This window comes from Labrus bergylta, chromosome 22 (genome assembly GCF_963930695.1).
Source record: "Labrus bergylta chromosome 22, fLabBer1.1, whole genome shotgun sequence".
In the NCBI taxonomy this organism is placed as follows: domain Eukaryota; kingdom Metazoa; phylum Chordata; class Actinopteri; order Labriformes; family Labridae; genus Labrus; species Labrus bergylta.
The window spans coordinates 10,141,111-10,164,277 of record NC_089216.1 but is presented as its reverse complement, the minus strand read 5'-3'; the positions used below and the strand labels follow the sequence as shown (position 1 = coordinate 10,164,277).

General features: G+C 41.7%; 1 protein-coding gene across 23 annotated transcripts in view; it reads left to right on the top strand.

The window, feature by feature from the left end:
* LOC109994240 (protein tyrosine phosphatase receptor type D) overlaps positions 1-23,167 on the top strand; it is a 354,409-nt gene that overhangs the window by 82,051 nt on the left and 249,191 nt on the right. For all 23 annotated transcript variants that reach the window (XM_065950652.1, XM_065950655.1, XM_065950656.1 and 20 more), the window contains exon 4: positions 20,545-20,569. The gene's annotated coding sequence lies outside the window, so the exon portion shown is untranslated. The remainder of the gene's footprint in view (positions 1-20,544; positions 20,570-23,167) is intronic.

The following is a 23,167-nucleotide window of genomic DNA, read 5'->3' as shown; positions in this document are numbered from 1 at the left end:
ATAAATCTCTATGTATATATCCGTTTATCTATCTTTCCTCCCATTTGTCTCCCTGACTCTTTCCCCTTCATGTCCTGCAGCCATCTTCCTCCCCGGGCTATGTGGTCGCTGAAGAATACGAAGTTTTAGCTGCGGCTGCCTCGCTGGGGAAATATAAGTTGTCTGTCTATTGCATTACTGTTTCTAAGCCTCACATCAGGAGGTGATCAGATTCCCTGAGGTAGAAGGAACAGGGAAAATGGAGAAAGGGATGGAAGACTGTGTGTGTCGGTTTGCCTCTCTATGTGTGTGCTATGCGCTGATATCATTATTGGTGTACATAAGGGCTATTACTTTTTCGCTAAATCACATCTGAACACTCTTTTGTTTATGTGTTTGTCTGAATTAGGTAGGGATCATTTTATGTAGTGCATACAGTATGTGCACTGACGTTCTGCTGGGTATGGGCTTGTTAAAACAGAAAGACAGCTCCTGGATGATGTAAATCCAAATGGAAAAAGTAGGCAAAAAGAAATCCAGCTACTTTTTAAACAAACATAACATCTGTACTTGACTTTTAATGAGATGTGATTGTTGCTGCCTTGACAAGTTGGTTCCAGAATTGCAGAAACAGCTACTGTCCGGGGATTTTTCAAACACTATGTAGTCCGGAGTTAGAGGAGGATGGTGTTTTAAACAGAAAAAAAAAAAACATGCAGTCAGCAGTTCTTTGTCGGGGGGGGAAAACAACTTGTCACCAAGATGTGTCAGTGCAGAGTGGAAAGAATCATTTAAACCAACAGTAATGACAAAAGTATGCAAATAAAAGCTCTCTGCAATGCTGGACTTATTGAACTTTTGCAAGGGTGACCTACAAAGGCTGTTACTGTTAGATGTACTTACTCAAACAAAGCTGTTCAAATTTAGCATCAATACATAGAGTCACACTGCGTTTTGTCAAAGCAAGTACACACTGGTGTAATGGTGCAAAGAGTGTCTCCTTGACACGTATTAGGCCCTTCAATACAAATGGAGGATCATTTCAAAGCCACAGTGTACCTAAGCTTTGTTGCTGATAAGGTGCATCCTTTCATGGTCACACGCTGCACCTAATGCACCGTATGACAAAGCACTCATAGTTTCAAGACGCTTCCAGGGACGTGGCAATGACTTCTGCAAGCCAGCATAGTCTCCAAACATCAACCTAACATGGGTCTGCAGCCTAAAACTGTGAATCAATTGTCTCTGATAGCTGCCTTATGGTTTCAAGCTAGTACTGTGAAATCATGCTGAATGCTGTTTGCAGCTGCTGGAGGAAAATACATAGAAGGAAATAACATTGCTGTGCTACTGTTCAGTTCTTAACATGTGCAACTTGTAAAGTGGCTCCTGAGTACTCTTAATGAAACCTAAAGGTCACGTATTATTCTCCTTTTCAAAAAGGTTGAATAAGCCTACAAATTTCTTCCCAAAAATCCACTGTAATTCTGTATTTTAGCACCTATCAAATGGACTTAACTTCAGTACTTGAATAATTGAATCCTAGCTTCCACCACTGAAAAGCCATCATCATGTATTTGTTAAGATTACCCATAGGATGCTGTGGATTCACGCATCATTTTGCATTCACAAGCGTCTCAACGGTCTACAAAAATGCAAGGTCCACTTTTTGCGAGTTTGTACTTCTGAATACCTGAGTTTTCTCACCATTCCACCAGGGAGTACGCCTGCTCCTCCCCTAATTGACTATATATCTCCACCAATCACAAATGAGATCTTCATCTATTTAGTTTGTCTAAATCAGAGTAAGCACTCTATCCAGTGGCCTATAAAAGGCGAGGACCAGCGATACGGAGAGTGCCCAGAGCAGCGCTTTGACGCTGAGCAGCAGCTTAACTGGCTTACGACGGAGCAGGGGAGCGAGTCAATCAGCTGCTATTGAGTGACTCTATAATGGCCGCCCTGACCATCACACTCCCCGGAGAGCCAGTTTTGTTTTCCATTAAGGCTGTCATTACACAGGGAGGCCAAGTGAGTGTGTCTTGTGTGTGTATGCGAAAGATGGGAGAACGGAGAGATGGCATTGGAATGATATGAAGCAAAAAGGATAATGTCTTGCGGTGATATAAATATGGTGATTTAGCCTTACATTCCATGTTTGCTTACCATGTTTCTTTGAATGTCTATATGCAAGCGATTTGAGATCAAAGCTTGATTCATGATAGAAGTAAGAAACATTTTTTTTCTTCATAGACTTCCATAGGTTTTAAAGATTCCTGCCAAGCTATAAGGCAGAACATGATGCCATCCCTTTTCAGCTGCCCACCGGCCCGTGAGCAGAGAGCCATTAGTTTTAATAAAGCGCCACTCTAATTGAGAGGCCTGCCATCTTCATAAAGATAATTACTAGAAATGTCAGACTCGACGTGAACCCCTCCCCCATAAACCCAACCCAGGAATAGTGATAAACCACAAGACTGGACGTGTTTCTTTAGAAGAGGGCAAACGGCCATGTACTTGACTGAAACAATTAATCAACATTAGCTGCAGATGGCCTTATAACTAAATTAAATGCTGATGTGACTCTACATTATCCCTATTGGATCTTTATAGGCCGTTCATTTATTCAACTTAAAGAGTGAAAAGAGTGGACATGGGGGACATTAAGAAATATCTTTTTAAGAGGACTTACTGTCTTTATTGACTAGTTTCCTTAAAAGGAGGAATAGATAAATGATACTGAAATAAAAGTCTGATATGCAGGATAATATACTCTCTGATGTTTTTACTTGATATCATCTGCATGCAAAGTGAGTCCATGGAGCCCAGCCAGGCTTTTATGTGATGAAAACCTTGAGGGGAGTCTGGGTGGTATGTCTGAATTAGAATATACTTTAAGTAGGTAGTAGTAATGGCCAGACAGCCTTATTTAAACCAGATATTAACAGGTTTTAGGAAACAGCCTTTTTCTTTCAAAGATTGTAGTCCTGTATGAACATTGTGTTAGTGGAACTACAGCTGCTGACCTACTGTTTCTGAGCAGTGACAACTAGTAATTAACCTATGACAGCAGTCCCCATGGAACAGGGTCAAACACAGGTTACAAAAAGAAACCAGTTGCTGTAGGTCTTCTGTCTCAAAGTGGTCACATTTTCCCAAACATAACACTGAAGGGACATAGTGTTAAATCAGAAATTACAGTTTTCCAGTTTGTCTTTTACCTATAATGTCCCTGTATTATTTGTGATTGCTTTAAACCTGTTAAAACCGACACAATATGGTGCAAACATATTATTCTTGTGATGTGTTTGATGCATGTTTCTCAGTGTCTTGATCCCTTATTGTTTAATACAATTATTCAATAACTCGGGTCCACACAGTTTCCCAAAATTCCAAAGTCCTCTCAGCTCTGTGATGTAGCGTCCCTGTCTCCCGATCTTTGACTGATCGCTCTCTCTGGGCCCCGGCAGAGTGTCAGGAGAATGGATGAGGTGGCAGAGAGTGACTGACAGCTAGCAGGCAGCAGCTGCTCCCCCCAGCAAACCAGTCTTCAGCCTATCTTATAAAAGCAGGTTGTAATTGAATAATAAGGACATTTTAGGATGCAGGGGACGTTTGGTAAATGCCTCCCATCACTATGAAGCATAAAGGCTCTGTGGTACGTCTTTCTGGGCTTCTTTCACTCTCCTTTTTCTAAATAAAGGGCTTATTTTAGCTCATTTTTGGAGGGAACCCTGGTAAAGCAGTCTTTGGAAGTTAGATTATGCCATTTAATGTGCATAACATTATTGTTTAGTCGCTTCAGATACCCATACTGAGAGTGCACCAGGGCCATCTGTCATAAATGTGGCTTACATCAGTTCAACGCCTGACATTCCTCTGTACACTAACAAACCGAGCAGATCACACATATGGTAACAAACACAAGTGAATAGTTATGGATCTATCATATTCCCCAGTACAAGCGTTAATTTGGTCCAACCCACGCACAGGATATCAAGAAATCAATATTGCTTTCCCATGTCTGAGGCTCCGCTAGGTGGGCCTAATTGAAATGTATGAGGGAGCCTGCTAAATGATCTGTGCAGGCAAGGGAGCAGGAGCGATTGCAAACATATGGAACGGTTCCTTAGACAAGAGAAACATTTGCACAATGCCGAGAGAGAAACAGACAGAGGAGCAAAAGAGCACGAGTGGAGGAAAGCAGGAGGATAGAAAAAAAAAACAGAGACAGGGAAGAACAAGTTAGAGTGTCTGCACTCTTCTTTATACATGACATTTTTTAATGGACTCAGGAGAGATTTTTCATGAAATGTTGACTTCTTCTCAGTTGAATGCCTGAGTTTGTTAGAGAGAGAGAGAGATCAAGGTGGAAATAGTTCAGAAAGATGTGGACCTTGGCACATTATCAACCCATTAGAGGCAGATGTAGAACTAAGCATCCACTGGTGTCACATGTGAAACTGGAAACTAAGCCTCGATCTGCATGAATGTGAAAATCTGGTTTTCTGTTGCATGCTTCCTTCTCTCTTCTTTACCTCCACCTGCCCTCTTCCTCTCTCCCTCCTCCATCTATCATGCTTACCATGTCTCACTCTCTCTCTCTCTCTAATAAGCTATTGACATCTTGCTTAGTAATGACTGCAAGAATAATGGAGTCTTGTATCGCCTGGAATGAGCAATAAGTAGAAGTGGCATTTTCTAACCCCACAGCAGGTAGACAACCCAGCTCACTCAATTCCAATTGGTCACTTTAATTGGCCAATCTCTGCTGGGCAAAGGGTACCATTCCCTGGGCACTGAGTTGGCAAAACATTACAAAACTGCTCTTCTATGCAGTGATTAGTCAGGGCAATATTGCAGGAACACATTTAACATATTTAAAGCAGTGGCAGCTGATCAATAGGGCGTGCACCACGAAGAGAATGACAGACCTTCACTGAATATGATTTATTAAATTCGTTTTTAATATATGCATTCATGTGCTATGTTAAAATGGCAGGGTAAATATGATGTAGTTATTGGGTAAAATGAATAATCTGCAGTAAACACTCTACCTGTCTAAAGTTACTGATAGGTGATGTGTTTCCGGTTTGGGGCATCCTCGGCCTCCATTGATTCTCGTTAGAAGTTGCACATGCGTATTTGATTCTCTTCACAAGAGCTAGGAGCTCAGATGTCAGCAGAAAAAAATGTGTCAATTAACACATAACCCAAGAGGGAGGGGTACGTCCCACAAACTTTGACAAAAAGAGCGAGTGATGCAGTGTCACTGCTTTAGAGCATAGACATTTGATGAAGGTAGACCAGAACAGGAGACCAGACTAGCGTGAGTCAGCATTTTTAAAGTTTGTCTCCACAGAGTTTAGGAAATATATTCCCATATGTACAAATACTTACGGTGTTGTTTGTTAAGTTTGTTATGTGAAATAGATCATTTCCAAAGTTTAAATTGTCACAATGTGATTCTAATTATTATAGCCAGGTGATGACATTCCAGTATGTGTTAGCATCAAGCTAATGTAATAAGATATACACCCCAGTCCATCTGTGAGAAATTGTCTGAACTAAACTGATGAAATAGTTAAGCAAATATGGCCTCGTGGTTGTGTAAGAGGCCTAAGTCTTTTGAACATCGTCCTGGGTTCGAGTCCGCCCTGGGGCTGCTTTCCCACGTCATTCCCCACTCTCTACTTACGATATCCTACTTCTTCCACTGTCCTATGAAATAAAGCCACCAAAAATAATTCTTAAAAAAAAAAAGGAGTTCATTTCAGTTCACATATTTTATTCAGTGTTGGGTTTCTCTGTTGCTCAAACATCAGTGGAAAAGATCAGTTTGAAGTCAAGCAGCAGCTTTTACTTCAACAAAGATAAAAAGTCAACATGGAGCGCCTGCCAAAAAAGCATCTTTTTCCGAGTGGCCCTTTAGCCCTCCGCTAATGCTAGGTCGCTCAGAGTTCACACCATTTCCTGGCTAGATACCAAGGGATTATTTTACGACAGCCAACCGGCAATAATGTCTTTTTACAAACATGCCTTGAGGCCACAAACAAAGGTTGAGATGCATGCTTAAGGCCTAAGCTTGTCTCACAAGGGGGTGTCAAGTCTGTTGATATAACTCTTAAGTTATCTTCACCATGAACATTGCTGGAAATGGAAATGTATCTGAATGCATGAGTGCGCAGAGTTCATGCTGAAACATGCGAGGTGAGCTTTTCCTCCCTGCATCACGTTTGTCAGATAGAAAAGGTCAAAAGATCTGTGTTGAGGATTTCACCCTTAGTGATAAACGGCACTGATATGCAATGATGAAAAACAGATGAATATGGCACAAAATATCACATTTCTGTCTGTTTCTCAGTCAAGAAACATTGTCCAAAATTCCAGAGATGACTCCTCAGGAGAGGGATGCCACAACAGAGCATCTATTATTAATTTAGTCAATGTATCGACCTGGACAGCTGCGGTGAAGGAGAGGTAAGGTCAGGACAAAGAAATCTCCAAGAAATGAAATTCTGAAACAACATAACTAGAGATGGAAATAAAAACAGTTCTAGGTTTTTCATTAGCGTGAAGGAATAACGTCTTTTGAAGTCGTTCATGGATATATAGGCTTTGTCATTTATGCGTTCAATATCTGACCTTCAGTTTAAATGCAAATGTATGGCATTTTATATGAACACCCTTTTAAGAGCAGGAAATTATATATAGGTTGACATATAGATGTAGATGTCAGAGCAATAGAGTTGAGCGACGTCCAGAATTGATTTGGTTGGCACAGGTCTGATTTCCCTCACATGCAAAAATGCATGGGTGTTATATTTCCGACAACATTTCCTGCCTAGTCTTTATCATTCACCAGACTGGTAAGTGTTTCGGAGCGAGCCAAATCCAGCTGAGTGTGTACAGATGTGGTAATCCATTTGTTTAAATACATCTGACATGTTCATTAAGCTGCTAAGCCACACACCCTCACATTTTCCCTTTTTCTCTCTCGCAATCCTTCCACCAAAAGCTGATTTTTCTTACCGCATTGAGACGGTAATTACCATGCAGTCAAATGAGAGGATGGCAAGCAGAAAACACAGCGCTTGTCTGTGGCTGCCTGCCAGCATAGCTACTTACACTGTGGAGCACACACAGCGCCCAGACAGTACGGGCCAGAGTCAAGCTGCATGCGAGGTCTGGCTTCCTGAGCTAATAGAGATCATCTCTTGGTGTTGGGATTTTTGATTGGACACGATGTAGCATGTCAACAATCTTTGACAGAAGTTAAGCTTGTCGGGGGTCGAGTTGAGGGTCACTTAAACACAGGAAATCCCGCTGAAACAGAAAATATTTACAAACAAAGCAAGGAAGGGGCCTGACACTGACAATTCTCACTTGATACTCAAAGCTAAGAGTACGATGACTTGCTGAACGATAACAATAGTCAACCAAATCAGAAAGGTGTAATACCAGACTGCCATTTCATGAATTTGGAAAAGAAAATGAAAGGTTTTTCCATCTTTCCACTCCAGGAGCATTACGGCCTCTGCCTGTTTGCTCCGCCTGCTTCTCACGCACGTCCCTGCCAACTTGGCACATTGCACAGGCGCTACACTAGTGTCGGCAAAAAGCCATTTCTGCCAGCTCCATGATTGCCATGATCTGGGTCGTCAAGAGTATTACATGGCCACCTGGAAAGAGCTGAACACCTGGACGCAGCTTAGCGCTGGGCTGAGCCATAATACAGGACTTTTCTCTGCCAGTAAATACAAACCTCCCTCCTCTCTTGCTCCCTTATACGGTGCACACAAGTGATTATGCATTGTATAAGGCCTACTGTTGGCCTACAGGAGGTAACATCTTGCAAAATCAAACGTGCTCAACATGTTCATGGGCAAGCTAAAAGATAATGGCTGAATCCAAATGGAGTATTGTGTGATAAACAGCAGGTGATACTCTGTAGTTAATGACGACTTTGTAGAAATAAAGAATTATCCACAGTGCATTGTACAGGTTCTTAGCCAATAAGGGTTATTTTGTGTAGCAGGGGCTGGGATGGGTCTTCGCCTTATTATTTATGACAAATTGTGTGCAATCTTTAAACAGGGGGTTTGCATTGTATGTAGAGTTGTTTGATGGCATTTTTGCCCTTCCAATTCTGATTTTGACACCTTGTCCTGAATATTGGCTGATGCAAAGGTCATAGAAATATGTGCAGATTATCAGATATTTAACATTGTTTGCTGACCTTTTTGCCAATTTGGCTAATGTTTCCTTCTTGGCTAGCACTGAACTGTTGTTTGTCTTTGAATGATTGTATACATTTAATGTTTTCTTCTTTGCAACTTTAAGAAGTAGTCGCTCGTTTCAGACAAAATATAACTTTTTTTGGAGTTGGATGAAGAAGAAAAATATTTTAAAAAATTAAGGGCTGATGAAGTCTTGTTTCACATTGATGCGTTGACTGGAGCACTTGATGGTGGTGCATTTTAGGCAGAATTAGAGGCATTTTCTGTAGTTATCCAATATGCATTGTAATTCATATAGAAACCACTGGAATGTATGTAGCTTTGTTTTTCTAAAACGCAAAGGACAAACCTCCATTTTAAAACAACTTCGTGTATATTCTGCAACGGTCCTGAAAGAATCAGACTGTTTTTTCTTCTTCTCTATTCAGTTGTACTATAAATCATTCAGTGTATTCTGCACTCAAAGCTGTGAAAGAACCAGTTGTGTCCTCGCCATGAATTTTCATGACAGCACAGTCATTCCGCACTCTGCCAAAACGATCCTCTTGACCTCTGTCGCTAAATTTCATTGTCTGTGATTAAATTCAGAATTTATATTGCCTCTTTTCTATTATTATTATTGCTGCAGAGGCTTAACCTGTGTTTCCTTATTGTTGGCGCTTAACTCAGACTGCGAGGATCCATTTGCGCATCATTCCAATAAATCTGCCCTGTGGTTTATTGAGATAGGCGACTGGTTAAATCCATCGGTATCCTCACTGGATTATGATGGGATCATACTGTATTCCTCCAAGGCAATTTTTGCTCTCTTTACTTTTCAATTGTCTACCATAAGTGAATGAAAGAACCAATAAAATAGTCTTAAACATGTTCTTTTTTTTAAACATTAGTATACCTTTCTTTGGGCTGTTATCACATGTGTCCTTACCGTCCAATCTAAAATATAATGTGCATTGGAGGACAAGAACACTCAGACATCTATTCTCCCATGGCAGGTGTTGTCCTTTATCAGAGCATACTTTATTTATACCACATAATTCACTTCAAAACACCTATTTGGCTCCTTGGGTGCACCAGTATTCATTAAATATGGTTCCCCTTCAGTAAGTTCAAGAGTCACAACTCACAAACAGCAGGATATAAAAATCATGCGGCAGAGAGCCTGAAGGGGTGAGGTGTCTGACTTTTTGTGATCTTGACAATGGGTCTCGCTGGGGGCCATCAAATCCAGACAGCTCTCACAAAGGTATTCAGCAAAGCCTAGTGTCCCATTTAGACGTCCCGAATCATCCAAACTATTGTAGGGTTTAGAAAAAAAATGGGACAAAGATTTCAATGATGATTGAACACAGATGCTAGGGAGTGATAGAGAAGGTCACAGGAGAATTAAAGTGCATGTAGGACAATAGCAACAACTCGGAAAGGTCACGCAAGAAACAGTGCTGATGAAAAAAAACAAACAATACCACTACATAACAAACAAGGTGGGAGAAACCGTGGCTGAGTAAACCACACTTTGTAATTGGCGCTAATTACTGGTCCTGTGGGTGGTTGTTAGTGGGCATGTCCACTGCTTATGTGTGCTTATATAAGCAATCAATAGCTTTAATTAGAATATAAGGTGGGATTGGGTCCCAGAAGACTACCTCCAACCTTCAGTCTTATTGTTTACCTGGCTAATTACTGAAATTGCGGCATATTGGACAGTAGGAGTATTGCAACTACTGTTGCCAATATTTGGCTGTTTGGATTGACTTTATACATTGCAGTATCTGTCAGACATTGTTTTATTAGTAATTGTTAGCATGCTAACATTTGATGGTGAACACAATACCTGTTAATCATCAGCACAAATTTGAACTTTGATTCCAATATTTGGCTGTTTCTCGAACATAAAGCAACAACAGCACAGAGATGCTACGTCAAACTCAGTGTTTAATTATTAGCAATAGTTCTTATTAGCCTGCTTACAGTTGAAATTCTCAAAAACACAAGAGCGCTTCCCACCCTTTTTAATATTCAACATTCCACTAAACACAGATTCATTGACCCTTCAGAACTAAAAAGCTGTGAAACAGGAAACCCTGATGCAGGTATTGTTTTCAGTCGCCTTTTATCTAGAAGAGTGGGATTTTTATATAAGCAACCGGGATGACATGAAGAGGGTTTCTCAGTGATAGCTTTAATCCAGGAGGGAGGAACGGAGGTACAGCGAGAGAAGGAGACTCTAGTGATGCATGATGGGTAATGAAGGGGGTGAGAGAGGAAGGAGAGGAGCGGGGAAGAAAAGTCAAGGCGAGCTCATAAAAAGACAAAAGCAGAAAGAGAAAGATCCAGTTGAGAGAGCAAATGAGGGAGAGACATAGCTGGGAGGAGAAGGGGAGTGCTGTTATAACTTCATGCATGTTTAGGCAGAGAGATAACATGAGCTAAATGCCCCCAGGATGTGGGTACCATTGCCCACCACTATTACACAATGTACTATGTATGTCATGAGAGGAGGAGGTGTATTGGAGAAAAGGGATACTACATTAACTGAAAGAAAATGTTTACATTTAGAGAATCAATTAACAAGGTTATTTATCATGAAGAAAATGAAAAAACTAAGCTTCCTTGGCATCTCAAATGTGAAAATGTGACACTTTAGTATGTGTCGAGGAAAGGAAAAATCTGTGGGTCCACAACAACGCTCCTGATCGAAGTATTTCAACAACTTTTTGGACGGATAGTCAGTTTTGTACAAAGAGCTGGTCCACACACGTTATCTCTGATTGTCTGGTTCCATCATTGAGTTCAAATCTGTGGTTTAAAGGGAATTTACTCGCTGCCTTTTGGGCATTATAAACTTTTAGCATGAACGTCTCAATATGGCACGATTATCCACTTCCTGATTAAATAAAGGTATAATTATAGCTATACCTTCAGCTTTTTTTTTTTTTATCAAGGGTCATCTTTGGGTCAAACTTTTAATTTGATTCATATTTGGTTTATGAGCAAATAACCACAAGACCAGTCACTGAGTGTTTGAGCGTGCCTACTGTATGCGTGCAGTCTGAGCCAGCAGCCTTGCAGTAGACTCTTTTATTAATGTGTTGGCTGTTCAGTCCAATGAATACATAAAATGTTAATAAAAGATGAAAACGAAGGCACAACCAATTAAACCAATTAAAAAACAAGTTTCCTCAAAAGTGGTAAATTAATATTTTGGCTCTTTTTTTTTTTTTGCCATTTCAAAAGCAGTAAGTTATCAACACATCAGGGTTATCTAGTTCAGATGTACACTATGTTTGAGATAAGTGTATTGTGATTAGTGCCCATAATGTTCTGTCCTTGACTATCTCTCCTCATCTTACACACACTCCCAGACACACACACACACACACACACTCGTCACCAGGGGAAAAAAATATCCCCCGTGCAAAAAAGGGAGCAGAGCAGATGGCATCAGAATGATTGAAACAACCTACAATGGTTTCCACACCTTGCATATCTCTCTACCTCACCCGCACTCATTTGCTGACTACCTCTCTCTCTCTTCACCCCCCCCCCCCCCCCGTTTCCACGTCCCTGCCCAACCCCACCCAATCGCCTGGATGCCTCATCGCAGCCTCTTCAATGCCATCCAGGCTCACAGGTCTTGCCAAAGAGGCTCAGGCTCACTGGAAGCCCCATGGCGCTACACAAAGTCAGCCAAGAGGAGGAAGAGAGAGGGAGGGAGGAGCGATTAGAGGAGGAAAGAGCCAGGGTTCTGGCTTCTCCTAAAGTTGAAATCCGACTTCCAATCGCTGCTTTAAATGCAAAAACTTAAGATCCGGAAAAACAAAAAACGTGTTGATGGTCTTTTACTTCTCAAACATCCATATTCTGCTTCCCTTTTTTCTTCGTACCCCCCATCATCGCCTCCTTCCCACCCCGCCTTCCTTTGTCACACCTCTAACCAACACCGCGCCCCAGCTCTCGAGTGCCAGTCATGCAAATGAGATAGTTAGCAGATCAAAAGGCACAAGGCAGTATTTTTAAAAACAGAATTGAGGTGTTGATTAATGTCAGAGAAGAAGAAGATGAGACAAAGTGCCAGCAGCCTCCATTACACCCCAAGGCTTTCAGGCGTATGTTGATGCGTGAGTGTGTATAGGTGTGAGGGGGAGACAAGGCTAAGAAATGGGGGTCTGTGAGTGAGCTGTATATCTACAGACATTTGTCTACGAAAGCATGAGTGTGTGTGTGTTATCAAAGTCCCTGCAGGAGATCATCCCTAATGCATAATACATAGCTCCATATTTCCGACGATAACAGCAATAATGTTGGCGTGCTGAGTTTATAAAAAGGAGATCAGGTGTAGGAGAAAGTGATTACGGGGCATAAACACTGCATTTGATATTATTGCATTATTGTGAGAAGAAACGGGTATGAATATGACAGTAGCTAAAGATAACCCAGAAAGAAGACTGCCATCAACAGTGCTTTCATGCGGTTGTTGTCGGGGGCTATGGAAGAAGAAACACGGATAATGAGTAGCACTGGTAAATTAAATTTAAGCTCAAATCAGGCTAAGTGTCGGACATGGAGGTATTAAGGCTCCAAATGTGTGTCAAGTCATTAAGCGCCGCTGTATGATGATGATCCGGCTTAGCTATGTATTTCTATATGCAATTCACGTCAACAATTGAGATTTATTAGTATAATAAGGCGACACTCTTCTCTGCATGTAATTGTGGAGTTAATTACATTTTTGCTCAACACTAAGCAATGTGTGCAGCATTTTTAATTAGAACTCTGGGGGAATTTTTTTGTTTTATTATTATTGTCTTTCAGGCATTACGTAACATTTTGCATTTGTCTTTCAAATTTCATCCGGAGCGAGCAGTCTTCATCTCCGAATCCAAATTTCAATCCATCCTTTCATAAGGTTTAGCAATAAATAAATAGCAGATCAAAGCTGGCATATCAGTGGCTCTTCATTCTGTGTCCGGGGGCTTGCCCACGTGCTTTATGCCCCAGTCAGAATTTTTCATCTTCCCGTTCTCCCCAGCTGCTCGCTCGCTCTCTCGCTCTCTCTCTCTCTCTCTCTCTCTCTCTCTCTCTCTCTCTCCCTCTCGCTCACACAGATGGCAGAGGGTCGAAGCACTTTAATGAATTTTCAAAGGCGATGCATTGGAAATATTAAAAGGAGCTCCCAAACTTAAACACGTCCAACGCCAGAGTCACACACATTTTGCGCGCATCAATTCTCTCGAATAAACATGAATTCACTCCAACGCAACAAAAAAACATGCGCATTTATTGGAAATACCAATATTACTGTACACGTGAACACGGAGGAATAACCACATCTCACACACACCAGTGGACACTCTTAATTAACTCCATTAAAATGACAAGCACCCACTGGAAGGTCAACGGTCAGTTTTAATGATGAGCCTACATATGGCAGCCGCCGTGTTGCCTTGCAAGGGAAAACGAGTCCCCGCTTCTGCTGATCCATCTGTCCCGTGGTAATGACTGCACCTGGCCTCGCACGGGCCAGCGCACACACAGGTACGGCAGCCCTCAGAACACGCTCGGCGCACAGAGGGAAACACAATTAAAAAGCAATAAGCGCGCTGGCGTCTTGCAGTCACATTGTTTACTCATTATGTCTAATTATCTATTTGAGTCAGAGATTTAAAAGACTCCTTTGTATGAGCTGTTTTAGACAGTCGGCGTGAGCGTTTTACGGTGCAATGAGGCCATAAATGACGGTGATCTTGGACCTGGTGAATTTCAATTGGAAACGCAGTCAATTGTCAGGAGTGTCCTCGTGACCTTTGGTAATGGTTTTCTTGTTGCGAGAGGACAATGTTTAGGAAACAGATTTGTGTGTTGAGAGTGAGGTGTCAAACATCATCACAGCCTCTCTGTTTTCACTTCTCCTACTCTCACCAGACCCCGAAGGAACCATTCCAATCCTGGCCTCTTTGAGCCCGGCCTTGATCACCCCAGCCGACATACCACTGCCTGTAGGGTTTCCCCCCCTGATCTCATAAGTGGCTGATATGAAGGGCCAAGTCAGTGCTGTGCTGCTGGAGGCATCAAGGCTATTGCCTTCCCCTCTTTCGTTTCTTTTCTTCTATTCTGTCTGTCCTTCCGTCTTTTTTCTCCCGAGGCAAGAGCGTCTTTATCCTACCTCTATGTAGCTGAACTAGGGGTCAGAACTGAGCATAGAGCCCATGGGTCTCTGATCTCCCCAACTTCTGATCACTCATCAAGGTCTGCCAGGCAGAATATAAAAAGAGCTGTATTAGAAAAAAGTCCCTTCAATCCCCTCAGTGTGTTACTTTTTAACACACGAGGGTGGGCAAGGCCCTGGGTATGATACATCAGACCATGGCAGCATTTGATTTAGCTCTGTGCTTTCATGTATTTTTTCTATATTCCTATCCTTATGGCATAGCAGATGGCTGTAAAGCACATTCACATGAACTGTTTCTTATATTTTTAGACCTGTATTAGCTCACTAGAATCTCTAAATATTTTAAAATGGAACTTTTATTCGTTTGTCAGTCGCCATCTAATTTGCCTCCATGGCAGACCTGAGGTAAAATAAATGAGAGTGTTGAAGATGTGTGGATTGAGACGTACAGCGCGATTGCACATCACTTCTGTTTTCAAACAGGAGACAGCTGCAACACGAACAGAACATCTGCTGCGGCGCTAACATAAGCGTTCCTCATTGTAGTGCTGTCATGCCTGAGCGGCCCTTTAAACCGGACAGCACCGAGTCTGACAAGTGCCTGATGAAGTTTGGAGTTTCTGTAAGTGAGCTCATCAGGCTGTCACTCAAAGTACTTATTCACACCTCCACTTGACGAGAGATTAAAAACAAGTGAGCAATATTTTCTTCCTCTCCTCAAAGAACAGCCTTAGTTTGGGCGCCAATCTGGCTTCTTGTATGACTTGTGTAAACTTCTAGATACTTCAGCAGTCTGTGTGAGCCCGGGCCATCTGTAGCCGCTGTCAGTGCCTCGCTGAGTCTTTGTTGCAACAGTAAAAAAAAAAGAAGAAATGTTTATATCAGCTCAGATGGAAGGGTGTTAGCTCTCTCAGCATCATTGATAACATGGCAGAACTGTTCTCTCTTTTGCAATGTCAGTTTCACACCTTCTCCCCCTTCCGCTGCATTGGGGCCTTTTTGCAGCTAGCTGGAGCTTGGCCAGCCATAGCCACTTTGTCCCATTATGTGGTACTGTAAAAAACAGCTGCTCCCATTCCACACTGGTGGATAGGTTAAATGCTGACACACGGAACGGGGCTTGTTTTTGTCACAGTCTGAATTGACCGACAACAGGCGCTGGGGGTTCCACTGTTTCTTCCCGGCTGCCTTTCAGTTCCATTGCTTTTGATTTCCAATTAGTGAGCACTCAGTCCTGCAGCCATTTTTAGAGTCGCAGTCTCTCTCCCTTGCTCTTTCGTTCTGTGTGTTATGCATTCATTTACATGGCAACAATTGCAACTGTAGAAAAACAAGAATTATCCAAAATGTGCTGAAACTATTTGAAAAAAAAAGCACTGTGCGTCATATCATATCATATTTCATTTAAACATGCCGTACCGTAAAGTTCCATATCATATCATAATGCACTTTAATTTGTACGGTGCCATTAAGTAACCTATGGAATCCTATTGCATATCCTTTCCGACCGTATCTTATCGTACCACACTGCATCACATCTTATTGCAGGTTAGGTTTAGCTTTAAAGTCTTTGGCATGGCTGGATTTTTGCGTCCCATCTTCTCAAACATGTTTGTGGTGATGATTTGCTAAGTGGCTTCTCGTATTCCTGGTATTCCCCGATGTGAGGGATTGTAGTTTTTGTTTGTCCGTCACTTTTCTCTTTCTTGACATGGGGAAACACATTTAAAAGCTGCTGGAGCCTTCACAATTTAGAAAATGTATCTCTGTACTCCCTTGGCAATAACACTAGTGTCCACCATTTTCGCTTTACCGAGGCAACAGGCACATGGGACCTTGGTCTCTGTAGTTCCCACCTCCCACTGCTCTGCTCCACAGCAGAAACAAAACAAAGTTTTTTTTTTGCCCGGAAGACCTATCATTTTATGCCGTCACTTTTGATCTTGTGAGATCTTGAAATTCACAATACCGTTTCATCCCTCATCGTATCGCAATGCATCCTTTGGAGAAAGAGAAATAGGTGCCCTTTGAAGTGGCTGCTTTGAATCCATGTTTGGGTTGTACAATGTGCATCATGAATGTACACTTCTCTATCATTCAGTGGACTAATCAGGGTGTTTGTTTTTGCTTTTCCTAGAGAGGATATTTGACAAACAAGTGTTCAGATATTAAGAATGCATGGCAGGAATGGTTTAAAACGATATTTCAAAGTAATTGTCAATCTACGGTTTTAGTAATTATGGAAGTTGTGCAGGGAAAAAGATTGGTATACTTTCATTTAGACATGAACAGGGTATAAAATGCAGATATATAAAAGTCTGGCTGTAAGTACACTTACAATTAGATTGTTTGACAGCATATACAAACATGCATTCTTAGTTAACATACTCAAGGAAACATGGTTTTATAGAACATTTTCCTTTTAAAACAGATAAAAGGGGCCTTGGAATGGATACGTGTACTTAACGAGCGAGCTCGATATTGAGAATTAAAGATAAGGTATGAGCCACTTGAGATACTTATCAAAAGAGGAATAATAAAGCCTTCTCTTTGTCCTCATCTGACCTCACTGTCAGTCTCCGTCTCTGAGGCATTGAACATTCGAGAGGTGGGGGTGGTTATTCTGATACTGACTTTTTAAAGAAATGTTTTGACAGAGTGTCCAGTGGCTGTCGAAGAAAAACGGCACACCCAGTCATGATTAACAACCCTATCAAACCCTCACAGATAAATTGTGGTCATTTGTGCTGTGGGCGATAAAAGTCATACTCTGTACGGATATTTCAGGTTAAATAAAGAGTTATTTCTCAAGGAATTGTTGGAGTGACAATGCATGATTTGTGATCACTGCATAAAAAACCTGCAAATTAAGAGCATAGTCTTCATTATCAGACTGCTTGTAACACAGTTATTGCATAGAGAGATCACATATTTATGAAAGGAATATGGTAGCAGAGCGAAGAGGCAAATTTAAATGTATAAGTAGGCGATGCTGCCGTTCACTGTCAGTAACCAAACAAAGCAGCTCTTCTGACTCCCTAAAAATGCATTTTTTGTCCCCACCATGGTGCAGTGACTGTTGTGTGATGAATGAGAAAAGTCAAGACCTGCTGTGTCGAAAAGAATCTCCCTTGAGGAAACTGATGTCCTTGTCCAAGAGTCGCAACGTCTCTGAGGACTGAATACACAGCGCCACAAAAATCCAACCAAGGGCAGATGATGTCTTTGTAAAAGTTTAATACGATTTCAGAAGGAAGTGTAATCTGTGTTGACTGGTTTCGCATACACATGAACAACTTTGTGTTGACGCTAGGCTCTGGCCTGAATGACAGTTTTAAATTCTGACTGCATCTTTTACATTAAACACGCCTTAAATCTCAATTACATTCAGCCAAGTACAGGCTTCCATTACAATCATACGAGTACAGTGGCTGGGCATGTGCAACTGTTTTACAGTCAAGATGTGACTATAGTAGCCATCAACGGGACCGCATTATCGTGGTATTATATTTCAGGCAAAGTCTCATATGAACTACAGAAACATTCCAATGCTTTGCTTCCCAGACCAATTTTGGCAAAGGAGATGTCATAGTGACCAATGGTGGTGTCAAGTGAAAGTGCCTAATAAAAATGTTAAATCACATACAAAAAGAAACCACTTCAATCTGGAAGCAGGGGTCATGCCGTGGCTGCAAGTTACTCATTTTGGCATTGCCATTGCTGCCTTATTGCAATGGCTAGTCGGAGCAAAAACATTACAAAATTGAGTCTAGACCTTCACTAAAACCCACGTCTGAGCAGTGCCATGGTCACTGTGTCGCATCACAGAGGCTTTTTGTAATTCCTAACAGCACTGACCACTCCAAACATCCCGCAAATCCCTCTTGTCAATAAAGAAAAGACAACATGAGGAACGGACTTCTCAGCTTTTCTTTGCCTTGTCAAAAGTTTCCATATCGTGTTGTGAGTTCTACACAGCATAACTAAGACCCTGCAAGCAGCTTATCTGCTTAAAACAGGAGGGCGAGAGAGGGTGAAAAAACAGTCTCAGTCTTCCATCTTTTTCCTGGTTCACAGAGTGGGTTTATTGAAGCCACCAGAGCTTTGGTTTTCTCTCTCTAGATCCCCCCTCTGCCATTCCTGCTAGTCTAATCCACTTAGGCCCACACTTTCCCCACTGCATTTGATTGGCCAGGCCTCCAAACCTTCACCTTAGGGCTCAGAAAAATCAATTATCTTAACTAAACTGCCGAAAGTCCCTCTATTAAACCCAAAAATGTGATTTGATCGAGACAAATCAGGAATGCATAAGAGAAGAGTCACCAATACTAGCATAAGTCTCGATCTCCAATGCTGTCAGAAATGGGTTATCATGTTGTACGATCAGGTATCTGGTCTTAAGTTTACCAGTCAATGCAACAATCCAATACCATTACCAATATGGTTCCAAGAATCAGCCAATACTCATGTTTGGTGTTAGAATTCATATCAAAAACGTTCAAAAAGGTATTTCAACATCTTTAGTTAAACTTCATAAAACTACATCCTTCTTGATTGTATGAAGTTTGCTTGGCTAAAAAATGTTAAAGTAATCCAGCAGAATTATAAACATGTTTTCTAGTGTTAGTGATGCACTTTTTTTCCATTCCAACTCCCCCGATTCACTGTTATTTACATTTTGGGCCAGAATGAATTAAATTCTGCATCCTGCCATATCCCACTCGTCCCTTTTCCATTTATATTTTTGTCTCTCAATGCCATCCATTCAAGTGTCTCTGTCCGTGTCTCACTGTCTTGCTACGAAAACAACACTGATGCTAATGTCATTGAAACCCCAGGTGCCTTGTGCCTCTTGAAGTCTGACATCAGTCCCTACCACCCCTTCTCCTGGGTCCAATTTTCCCGGCATGAAGCTTCAAGGTCCTCAGCTGAGCTCTCTGTTTAGCAACAAGAGTAGCTGCGAGTGTGAGTGTGTGTCAGACTGAATGGTAATGAGCGTCCCAGAGATTGAACCCCCAGCCTTCTCCCGCTCTCTCTCTCCCTGAAAATAGATTTGTTCTCACGTGCAAAACAGATACTGTAATCGCATTCCTCCACCGCTGATCCCTGTGGGATTTGTTGTATGCGCACCAAAAATGTAAATGAATGCAGGGGGATAGACATCATCAGCGATAAATCATATTACCGGCAAATTCTGCTTAGCAACACAACTAGACTGCACTGTAAGCAACAGCCACTGAGAATTTGTCCTGAGTCTAGTATTTCCCAAACACTATGCACAGTTATTGTCAGTTCACTCCATTTTCTTGTTTTATTGCACATTTACAAGAAAGCAAAAATGTACTTTAGAAGAGTACATTCGTAGAGGGACCAGTTTAATTGTAAAAAAAAAAGAAAAGGCGTGCTGTAATGGAAATATGTATTTCTTGGCTTCAGGAGAGTTGATACAGGAGAGTGGAGAATAGAGCAGGTCTAATAAGATCCCTTTCTATAAATCTTTGGCGATATGAATGTCAGAGAGTAGTGACATCCAATTGTGGCTAAATGTCACTTTTATGTCTGCACTGAGTGGTTCATTGTTTGTGCCGGGGCCGCCTTTAGGTTTTTGAGAGTAGTGCAGGCCTGTCAGTTTATAATGCCATTGGAACCTTGTTTGTTGGCCGTCAAACTAACAAGCTTGAGGAATGTAGCAAAGGTTGTACAAGAGGTATCTGAGGACTACTAAATTACCTCGGAGACTTAAGGTGAGGGGGGAGCACCTTGGTGTCCCTTTGTGTGAGAACATTTGTGTATTTTGTGGTTTGCAAAAGAATGACTAATAGATAAGGTTTCTGCTTACATTCTAACCGCCTCCACTCTGGAAATCGTAAAACCCCTGACAAATATTAATGCAAGTAGTGCAAACTTTGACTTCTCAGGGGAAACTATCTCAGATGTTTCATGTCCCCCCCCATTAATAAATGATGCTCCCCTCTTGACAGAGACTATTCTTAACCCCCAGCCTGCGCAATACTGGGGGAACCATCATTTTTCAGGGGAGCTTTTGACAGCCTGCGTTGAAGTTTATCTTGCTGTACATTGTAATTTGCTGACGCTTCTTTTCTCTTTTTCTCTTTCCCCTGCTCCCTCTTCTCCCCGATGGCCCACTTACAGATGTGACCAACTATTCCTACACTAGGTAAGACTCATTCCATTTTTCAGCACTGTTCTCAAGAGTGGGAGTCATGTTTGAGTTGTCATGTGTCTTTGGAAGGGAATACATAAATATGGAGGAGAGAAGGATGGAGGTGGGGGGGGGAGTCCAAGAGGCACCGAGATGCTGCTGTTTTCTCAGTGAGGTATACAAGACTCTGCGATCCTCACCCATTTCATCTCCCACATGTGTGCATGAGGATACACAGTGGTAGTTTTTTTCTTTATTTCTGGCAAGCGGATTGTGTGCTCTGTGCCTTCAATTTGAATTTTATTCAAATGAGAATCAAATGGCCCAGATTGTTCAAAGAATACGCCGGCAGTGTTGACTTAAACAAGCACAGCACGGATGGTGTCTGTTTCCTCACTGTGGTGTGTAGACAGTGTGTGGACATTTCTCATATGGGAAGCTGTGAACCCTTTTGCTGTTCCCAACTCCACCTGTCAACATAAACCCCTAGTGATGTGGACTCTGACAGTGTCCATATGGTGACATAGCATCGGAGGCCCCGTCCGCAGAGGATAACTTCACAGAAATCTCAAGACTTTAAAATCTGTCTTCACTTCGTACTCATTTTATGATTGACCAAATTCAGTCCCCAGTAGCAAATTCTAATGGGTTACACTCTGCTTTGTAGTATAAAAGTTATGAAGACTCTTCTCCAGACTCTCTTAGATATGCATCCTACAAACCAACAGAGACAGCAACTTCAACTAAAGTTATAGAGTAACAAATGATTCTCAGGATGTCTCTGTCTGCATGCTGCAATCTCCTGTGCAAGACTATGAGCAAAGCTACTAAATGTACTTTTCTGGCAAACACAGTTTCAATGGCACGCTGTGTTATAGAAAGCATCGCAGCACCCCTATTACAGGCACTCCTTGCCACCCTTCCTTGAAATTTGTAGGTGTAGACGTAAAAAAAAAAAAAAAAAAGTGTCAATCCATAAAACAAAAAGATAATTAATTGGCTTTAAGGAGCTTAAATTCATATATATAATGTTAGGGAATGGCTAAAATGTGGTGCCAACTACAGAAGAGCCCAGATTGAAAGCCAACAAAAGGTCATATTTTGAGCAGTACCTTTTACAATGTGTCAACATTTAATGTCTTAACAGAAAGCTAATTTACAAAAAGTAAAGAATAAAGTTGTCGTCTAAAACCCATCACCTTTAAAGAGGTGCTTATTCCGACATTCTTTCCAAACGTTCAATGCCTTGTTGATTAGAAAGCACAACAACATCACTCTTTAAATAGACAGATACGTAGTAGTTACTAGCTAGTAGTCCAGGTTCCTGTCAAACAAGAACAATGGACTCTTTATGGAGACACGGGTGGCAGAGTCCAAATTCACGAGTGCTTTCTTTGAAATATTGACGATAGGAAACTGAGTAATGGAAACCAGTTACAAATGGAGAAGCCTTAACTGAGTCACCCTAAACAAGTTGGCCTAAGAAAGGCTTCAGAAAAGACCCAGTAGGATTGGATTTGGTTTTCTACATATTTCACAGTGGTGTAACAATCTGGCAATTGTGGTAAACAGATGCACTTTGTTCTGAAAGTACCGCACAAGAAAACAACAGATTTGATCAGCGTTAAACACATCTGACATCAGACCAGCAGGCGTAGTGAAATGGGGAACGACTGAACTCTGGCCGAAGCAAGCAAACCCAGTGTGAAAAGGACCCAAGCTGTTGAATGCCAAGACGAGTGTAGCATCCTGTGTTTTGTCAGAATGTTTCTAGAGACACTCAGCAGGCTGCAGGGGTGTGATAGAGGTCAACAGCATGATTGAATCCACCATAGCAGGGCCTCGAACCAGGACAGCAGGACCTTTCAATGCTGCCCATGGCTCCGAGCATCTGTTCATACAGGGAAAATCAATCATCTCATCTCCAAAGTGGAGTGTATTGGACAAATTAGAGAGCTGGCATACCTCAATGTTACTCTTTCCTGGCTAGTGGTTTTTCTCAGATACGAAGTTGTTCCTGATGCACTTGACTTTCATACTCAAACAGTTTTGGGAGACAGCCACCTCATTGTGTAATTGAAAACCCAGTGCCATGCCACTACACTTGCACAGTTTGGCTACCCGGCGGAGCATCTGCAAGCAGTTCTGGTCCGGCTCTCGACTTTTTGAGGCAGGCGCTGGCTGGCTGACTGCACGGAAACAGAAAACCCCTGGCTAGCTGAGAATAATAAGTACCCATGGGAAGCTGCCAGATGGACATTTACTGTGGAGCCTAGCTGGAGAGGGGGAAATCTGTCAAACATCACACTAGGCATCTGTGGGGGAGCAGTGCAGGTTCACATCCACAATGTCTGATAAGAGGAGTGCTCTGTGTCGAGACTAAAAGCTGTTAGATTTTTAACACATCATATCTAGTTGATGCATTTACCTTCTCTCAAGGTCAGCAATTCCCATTACATTCAACCCAGCCCTTACAGTATAGTGTTAGCTTTAAATAATGTCTCGTTAATGGATGCTTTAAAGATGAGATTCATATGATTGTAGTGGCTATTGCAGACTGGGTCGCTAAGTGCTGGGAAATAGAATTCTTTGTTTAACTGAATTTGATTGCTA